Source organism: Microcebus murinus, chromosome 1, assembly GCF_040939455.1.
Source record: "Microcebus murinus isolate Inina chromosome 1, M.murinus_Inina_mat1.0, whole genome shotgun sequence".
In the NCBI taxonomy this organism is placed as follows: domain Eukaryota; kingdom Metazoa; phylum Chordata; class Mammalia; order Primates; family Cheirogaleidae; genus Microcebus; species Microcebus murinus.
The window spans coordinates 74,968,152-74,977,202 of record NC_134104.1 but is presented as its reverse complement, the minus strand read 5'-3'; the positions used below and the strand labels follow the sequence as shown (position 1 = coordinate 74,977,202).

General features: G+C 34.3%; 1 long non-coding RNA gene across 4 annotated transcripts in view; it reads right to left on the bottom strand.

The window, feature by feature from the left end:
- Window positions 1-9,051, bottom strand: part of LOC105860436 (uncharacterized) — a 61,113-nt gene that overhangs the window by 37,658 nt on the left and 14,404 nt on the right. The window lies entirely within an intron of this gene.

Genomic DNA, 9,051 nt, shown 5'->3' with positions numbered 1-9,051 from the left:
ACCTTGAGGGATACAGATAAAAAACACACATAGTTCCTTTCAAGGAGTCTGTAGTCTATCTAGCTGAGCTAATAGATATGGATACAGATAACTATGAGAAAAGGAAAGGAAGAATCAAACATGGGAAAGTAACTTGGCATTTTCAAAATGTTTCACTGTTACAGCAGTTTCAATAGTCCTGTGTTTATTAATATTTTATCCTCATTTCATAGATGAAAATTCTGAGGAGGAAAGAAAGTTAATAACACAAGATCAACATTAATTCACTAAAAATCCTTTATTTCTTTTTTTAAGTAATAGGTCTGTAGATGAACTAAATCTCCTGACACCCCTTCCTCTACCCCTAAGAGTGATTAGAACTAGAGTATAGAGGAGACGCCTTCCATGAAAGTCGGAATCAAGAGAACCCCTTCTCTCTCCCACTTATCTCTCCAATGCCACATTTCAGCCTACTAATAATGCTGGGGAGAACTACAGGCGGGAGAACTTTGTACGAAAAACCACTATTTTAAAGCCGCCAGACACAAGATACATCTTTTAACAAACAAAAGGTAGGTAAATCACTGGGACTGGCAGTACTCATAAATTCTTGCTAGAAAGTTGTAAACAAAGGACATATAAGATATTATCTTGTCTTCTCTTCCTCTATTGTTATATGAAGAAGAACATACAAGATGTAATCTTGTCTTCCTCTACTTTTCTCAAATTACTTTATGTTCTTTGCACATCCCTTCTCTCTGTATTCCAACACTGCATATTCATTTGTTTCTACTCAGAATGTGAGGGCTAGAAGGGCACTGAGAGATCATTTACTCTGACTTTGTGAAAGATTGCTAAGTCCCAGAGATGCAAAGGGATCTACCCGAGATCATAGAATAATTTAATTACAGGACTGGATCATGAGTCCTGACCTCCTGACTCTCAGTCCATTGCTCCCATACAGATGATTTGAATAATGTAGGAGAGAGTGGAAGAAGAGTCCTATTTATAATTTTCATTTCTAGGAAAAAGACATTTAGAAATGAATAAAAATTAAATGTTTAGTATCCATAGACCCTAACTACAAGAAATTCTAGAAAAGATGTATTTCAGGAAGGAAGAAACCAAGAAAGAATATCAATGCTGCAACACTAATGGTAAGGGAAAAAAATGGTAACCATATAGTTAAATATAAACAGACTGTAGTATAAAACAATTAGTTTCTAAGTTGAGGAGGTAAAAACATGGAGCTAAAATACTGTACAATAGTGGAATGTAGGCCCAGAGTGCAATGACTGGAGTTAAATCTTTGTAAGATTTTTGTAGATTTGGGAGGAGAGTAGTGGTATTGATTAACTACATTTTTAAGTTATGTATGTTTGTAAATATTTCAATGGCCACCATCTAAAAGAAAGTGAATATATAACTGCAAAATCAATAGAGAGGAGAAATGGAATGGGGGGAAGGCAGGGATAAATAAAATACTTTTTTTAAAGCAGAGGAAAACAAGAAAAGGGATGGATACAAAGCATATAAGATGGATTCATAAATACTAGTAATTATATATAAATGGATTAAAATTCTACCATTAATAGATACAAATTCTTAAACTGGAGTAAAACATAATCTAGCTGTATGATATTTATAGGAAACATCTAAAATATAAGTCAGAGAAAGGTTAAAGTAAAAGGATGGGTATTTTATTTGTAACTATGAACCAAACAAAACTAAATTTGTATAGCTAAATTAGCATCAAAGCAAACCTTAAGACAAAAAGAATTATTAGAAGAACATTGTTTATTGATAAGAAGGTTCAGTCCTCTAAGGGAAGACAAATCTAAACTTTCATGTACCTAATGATATTACTTTAAAACAGGGATTTGATTAAATAAACTAAAAAGCTTTTGCACAGGTAAGGAAATAATCAACAGAGTAAATAGACAACCAACAGAATGAGAGAAAATATTCTCAAACTATGCATCTGATAAAGGACTAATAACCAGAATCTACAAAGAACTCAAGCAAATCAAGAAAAAAAGTCCATGAAAAAGTGGGCAAAAGACATGAATATAAGTTTTTCAAAAGAAGATAGACAAATGGTCAATAAACATAAAAAAATGTTCAATGTCACTAATCAGGGAAATGCAAATTAAAACCACAGTGAGATATCACCTTACCCCTGTTAGAGTGGCTTTTATTAAAAAGTCCAAAAACAATAAATGTTGGCATGGATGCACAGAGAAAGGAATGTTGGTAAGACTGCATATTAGCACAACCTCTATGGAAAACACTATGGAAATTCCTCAAAGAACTAAAAGTATACCTACCATTTGCTTTAGCAATCTCACTACTGGGTATCTGCCCAAAGGCAAAGAAGTCTTTTTATCAAAACGACAACTGCACTCAAATGTTTAATGTAGCACAATTCACAATTGCAAAGATGTTGAATCAACCCAAGTGCCCATCAATTCATGAAGAGATTAACAAAATGTGGTATTTGTATACCATGGAGTACTACTCGGGCACAAAAAAAGGATGAATTAATGCCTTTTGCCACAATTTGGATGGAACGGGAGACGATTATCCTAAGTGAAGAATGTAAAGAATGAAAAATAAACACCACATGTACTCACTATTAAATTGGTATTAACCAATGAGCACACATGTGCACAGAAGGAAGTAAAACCCAGTGGAAATCAAGCGGGGGATGGAGGGAGGAGGGAGAAGGAGAGAAGCAAAAACCTACTTACAGGGTACAATGAACACTATTTAGGTGATGGACACACTGATAGCCTTGACTCAAGCAATACAAAAGCCATCCAAATAACCAAAAACATTGATACCCCCTTAATATTTTGAAATTAAAAAACATAAAAGCAACATTTACAGAACTAAAAAAAATCCATAAATCTACCCTCAGAGAAGAATAATTTAATACAACTCCCTCAATAAATATTTAAGTTATGAAACAAAAACAAAGTCACTAAAGATATGGAAGATTTAAACATTATTAAAAGGCTTGATTTTAATGAATACATAAGAATCTCCATGCTCACCAATGAAAAATAAAATTTTGTTTGCTTTTTGTTTAAGTACACATGAGCAGTTTACTAAAACTGACCTAGGCCAATTGTCAACAAAGTTCAAAGCATCCTTCATACAGGCCGAATGTTTTGATCATATTAAGATTTAATGCAAATTAAAGACTAAAGTTATTTTTTTTAAAAAAAATTGACATTTGAAAATTTTAAAAGCATCCTTCAAATGGCTTACTTCAAAGAAGAAATCATAATCATAAGAACTGAACAATAATGAAAGTCCTACATAGTAAAATTTATAGGAGTCAGTTTAAATGGTTCCTAGAGGGAAATGTAAATCTTTAAGTGGTTATGTTAAAAATAAAATGAAAATCAATGAACTGCTCATCCAACTTAGGTTAGTAAAAGAATAGAATAAAGATGCAAAATATAAAGAGGGAGATGAAAATATGAAAGAACTGAGATTAATAGCATATAAAACAAGGATATAATAGAATTTCAAAACAGTAAAGTCTAAATTTGGCACTTTGAAAAAGTGACAGAATTTACAAATTTCTGGGAAGGTTTATTAAGGGAAAAAATAAAGCACAAACAATAACATAGAACACAGCAGATATTTGAAATAGAACAGCATGAGCAATTTCATGTGATTAATTTTAAAATGTAGGTGAAATGGAAATATGCCTGTGAAATTGGATCTTAACAAAGGTGAGTCACAAAAATAGACAACCTGAATAATCCAATAAAAGTAAATAAATTGTATTAGCACTTTTAAATATTTCCAAAAAATAATGACTGGGAGGTAGCATCAGAGGGACTTCTGGGGTATATTTTCAGTTGGGAATATTCTGTTGATTTAGGGTGCTAATTCCATGATTGTGCTTAGTTTTTGAAAAAATATTGAGCAATGTACTTATGATTTGTATATTTTATAGGTATTCCACTTCAATGGGTAATTTTTTTTATGTATAAAAATACCCAGGGTCATGATTTTAAATGTGAATTCTAAAGTTTATTTAAGTTAGAATTACTGTAGAAAAAAAGTGAACACTTTCCAACATAATCTTTAAGGCAAGTGGCCAATCTTATTCGTGAATATATAGATTGAAAACTTACAAACTACTAAAAAACCAAACTCAGTAATAAAGAAAAAAAATACAACTCAAATAATTTTAGTATATCCCAGGAATACAAGAAAGTGTCATAAAATAAAACATTTATAATAAAAAAAATCGTTAGCATACTAAGAGTACAAAGAAATTTCCTTAACCGAATAAAGACTATCCTATGCAAAAATCACTCCAACCGGTGAAACATGAGAAGTAATTATTTAAAATCATAAACAAGAGAAAGGTGCCCACTGTCACTTCTACTTTTTTTTAATTTCAGCATATTATGGGGGTACAAATTTTAAGGTTTCGAATGCCTCCCCCCACAAGTCGGAGCTTCAAGTGTGACCATCCCCCAGACGGTGCACATCTCACTCATTATGAATAGTATATACCCGCCTCCCCACCCCCTCCCACCTGCCCAATACCCTATTACTGTAGTACCTATGTGTCCCCTTAGGTGCTCCTCAGTTAATACCAGTTTGCTGGGGAGTATATGTGGTGCTTGTTTTTGCATTCTTGGGATACTTCACTTAGTAGTATGGGTTCCAGCTCTGTCCAGGAAAATACAAGATGTGCTATATCACCATTGTTTCTTAGAGCTGAATAGTACTCCATGGTATACATATACCACATTTTATTAATCCACTCATGTATTGATGGTCACTTGGGTTGTTTCCACAGCTTTGCGATTATGAATTGTGCTGCTATAAACATTTGGGTGCAGGTGTCTTTTTTGTAGATTGTCCTTTGTTCTTTTGGGTAGATGCCCAGTAGTGGGATTACTGAATCAAATGGTAGATCCACTTGTATCACTTTAAGGTATCACCATATTGCTTTCCACAGAGGTTGAACTAATTTGTAGTCCCACCAGCAGTGTAGGAGTGTTCCTATCTCTCTGCATCCACACCAAAATCTATTGTTTTGGGACTTTTTGATAAAGGCCATTCTTACTGGAGATAAGTGAGATCTCATTGTGGTTTTGATTTACATTTCCCTGATGATTAGAGATGTTGAGCATTTTTTGATATGTTTGTTAGCCATTATTCTGTCTTCTTTAGAAAAGTTTCTGTTCATGTCCTTTGCCTACTTATTGATAGGATTGTTTGATTTTTACTTTGTAATGAAGACTCTAATCAGTGCAGCTATAAGAGCAACATGAATAAAATATATAGAGTGTAATATAAGCAACAAAATGATTTAATCATAGATTATTACTATAGGGAAAACTGTATAGAAACTCAATATGTAAAGAATTGGTATTAAAGTTTAGTAAGTTTGCTAGATATAGCATTAATATACCCCAAAAATCCATTAATAGAAAAAAATGTATGTAAAGTGCCTCAGAATATCTTTTTATAAAAGGATAAGACATTTAATGAAGAAACTCATGAAATTTGACTGAAAGATATTAAAGTAGACATAAATAAATAGAAATTACCATGTTCAGAGATAGAAAACTATCATCTTAAAAATGTAAATTTTTCCTAAGTTGATCCATCGATTTAATGGAATTTTAATCTAAATTTCACCAGAATTTTTCATGGACTTTGACAAGCTAATTCTAAAGTTTATGTGGAAATACAAATGCAAAAATACTGAAGACTTTTTTAAGAAAAAATTAATAATTTTTTTAATTCCGTAAGACTGTCTATAAAACTATAGTAACTAAGACAATGTATTATTTGCATAAAAAAGGACAAATATAGAAATGGACCACAGTTGAGAATCCTGAAAAAAAATCATCCATTTATGGTCACTTAACATATGGCATGGATGATATTGCAGATCACTGAAATAAGTGTTTTTTTTAATGTGGAAAAAATTAACATCCATTGCCTACCTCATGTAAGCAAAACTTTAAGACCAATTAAAAAAATCTTTGTGACCTTTAGGCTATAAAGAATTTCTTGAACAAAATACAAACTGTGAATGCTATAGCTGAAAGAATGGACAATTTATACTTGGTTAAAATTAAGAAATTTGGCTAATCAAAAGATTCATAATATCTTCAATCTGGGAAAAGCTATTTGCCACACACAAAGTATTACTAACCAAAATACATAAAGAATTCCTAAGAAAAAGAAAATTCAATAGAAAAATAGGCCAAGAACAGGCATTTCATGAAGGAGGAAACACACATGGGCAATTAACATATGAAAGTACAATTAACTTATCCATTAGGGAAACACAAATTAAAACCAATGTAAGTTATCATTTATACAAACCAGATCAGCAAAAATTTAGAGTCTTATAATGCTAAATATTGGAGATGATACGGAGCAATGGGTATTTATATAAATACTTGTGGTTGAACCAGTTAAGATAAAATTGTATAAATATATATAAATGTGTGTATATATAAGTTATTAAGTACAAAATGTCTGATTTCCTTAAGCATTATATTAAGTTTGGCAGTTGATATCTCTGACATTTCACTTTGACACTTCTTGTTTTATTTTTATTGTGAAGGTACATCCTCAATCTTGCAAACACATATTTTGGCTTGTGATTATCCTTCAAATTTTTTTTAGAGAAATTTTTGTGAAACCATGGATAAGTCAAAAATTATGTTATTTTCAAATATGCATTCTGTGTTGTGGAACCAATGCAATGCAGACAGCTCAAAATATCAATGAAGTGTTTGGGAAGGATGTTGCTAATGAACACATAGTATGGTGATGGTTTGAGATGTTCTGTTCTGGTGATTTATTTTTTATGTCAGTTCCTTTTTTCTTTTCTTTTTTTTATTTTTTATTTTTTTTTATTTTAGTGTATTATGGGGGTACAAGTGTTAAGGTTATGTATATTGCCCATGCCCCCCCTCGAGTCAGTGCTTTAAGTGTGTCCATCCCCCAAATGTTGTACCTCTTACTCGTTGTGGTTGTATATACCCATCCTCTCCTACCCCCTCCCACCTGCCCTACACCCAATAAATGTTATTCCTATATGTCCACTTAGGTGTTGATCTGTTAATACCAATTTGCTGGTGAGTACATGTGGTGCTTGTTTTTCCATTCTTGAGATACTTCACTTAGTAGAATGGGTTCCAGCTCTATCCAGGAATATACAAGAGGTGCTATATCACCATTGTTTCTTAAAGCTGAGTAGTATTCCATGGTATACATATACCACATTTTATTAATCCACTCATGAATTGACAGGCACTTGGGTTGTTTCTACAGCTTTGCAATTGTGAATTGTGCTGCTACAAACATTCGAGTGCAGGTATCTTTTTCATAAAGTGACTTTTGATCTTTTCGGTAGATGCCCAGTAGTGGAATTGCTGGATCAAATGGTAGATCTACTTTTATCGCTTTGAGGCATCTCCATATTGCTTTTCACAGAGGTTGAACTAGTTTGCAGTCCCACCAGCAGTGTAGGAGTGTTCCTATCTCTCCACATCCACATCAGCATTTATTGTTTGGGGACTTTGTGTTAAAGAACATTCTTGAAAATGAGCCACGTGGGCAACCTGACACCAATGATGATCTGAAAGCTCTAGTGGAAGTGAATCCATCTCCACCTATGCATAAATTAGCAGTGAGGTTGGTTGTTACTGTTCCAACAATATTGGATATTTGAAACAAATTGGCAAGGTAAAGAAGATGGATAGATGGGCTCCGTATGAATTAAATGAGCATCAGAAGAGAAATCATCTCGAAGCTTGCCTTTCTTTGCTGTCACAACATAAAGGCAAATATTTGTGCACCGCATTGTTATGTGTGTTGAAAAATTAATTCTTTTTGACAATCACAAGCATTCGGCATAATGGTTGGATAAAGGTGAAGTGCCGAAACACATTCCAAAATCGAATATTCATAAAAAACAGCTAATGATGTTTGCGGGTGCAGCGCTGGTATTATCTGCTACAGCTTCATGAAACCTGATCAATCCCTTACAGCGGATGTCTACTGCAACCAATTGGATGATGAAGTCTTCACTGCTTTCTTTATTGAAACTGATTACTCCTTCTTTTGAGTTCCTATTACAGGGAAAACTATCACACCACCATTCCTCAGTTGTGCACATGTCTTCATACAAAAACATCTGTCTCGATTCCTTAGGATCACAACAATTGCCACAAACAAGATTCCTGAATCCAGGTCAGAGAGCTTCCCTCCCTCCTAAATAAGAAGAAGGAAGAAACAAACTTGGGATGATCATGTCAACAAACTGTGCATGTCCATTGGGCCCCCCAGGGAGCAAACCTCAATTTTATCCCAGAGAGAAGTTCCTCTCTCTCATCCCCACATCCCATCCTTTCTTTCCCCTTAATATGCATCTCCCTCACTTGGTCCACACTGCCCTAGTCCAGCTTTTATTCCTCTAGGAAATCATTCCAGATACCTCACTTATCTCCGTGGCTCAATCTTTCTGATCCCCTCACTGCCACCTCTAACCCGTCCTCCACTGTGGCCAGCCTGGTATTTCCAAACCACAAATTGGACCCCACTGTCACCCTGATCCAACCCTTTACTGTCTCTCCATCACCACCAGGACACAATCGAAATTCCTCAGCCTGACCTTGAAGTCTTCTGGTTATCTTTCCAGCTTTATTTTTACTTCTCCCCAACACATCTGCCATAGATCACATACCATTCTCAAACAGACCAGGCCTTCCTAGTATTCCTCTGTGTTTAGACTGTTCCTTCCCCTTCCTGTCTGGCACCTCCTGAGGCTGAAAGGGCTCTTGGCACATAAAGACTCTGTCTGGACCCCTGCTCTGAAAGACTCCACCAACCCCAGCGTGGCTTCTGGCAGCGGAAGACTGCATCCCTGGGAAGATTTAGTTCACCTTTGAGTTCCTGTCTCAAAAAATTAATAGCTGTAAAAGGAATTTATCGTTTGTTCTAGCCAAGACCTGACAGTAGGCCCTTGTCCCCATCTTTCTTAGAGCTTACAAAAAGAAAAAAAGCTTACAA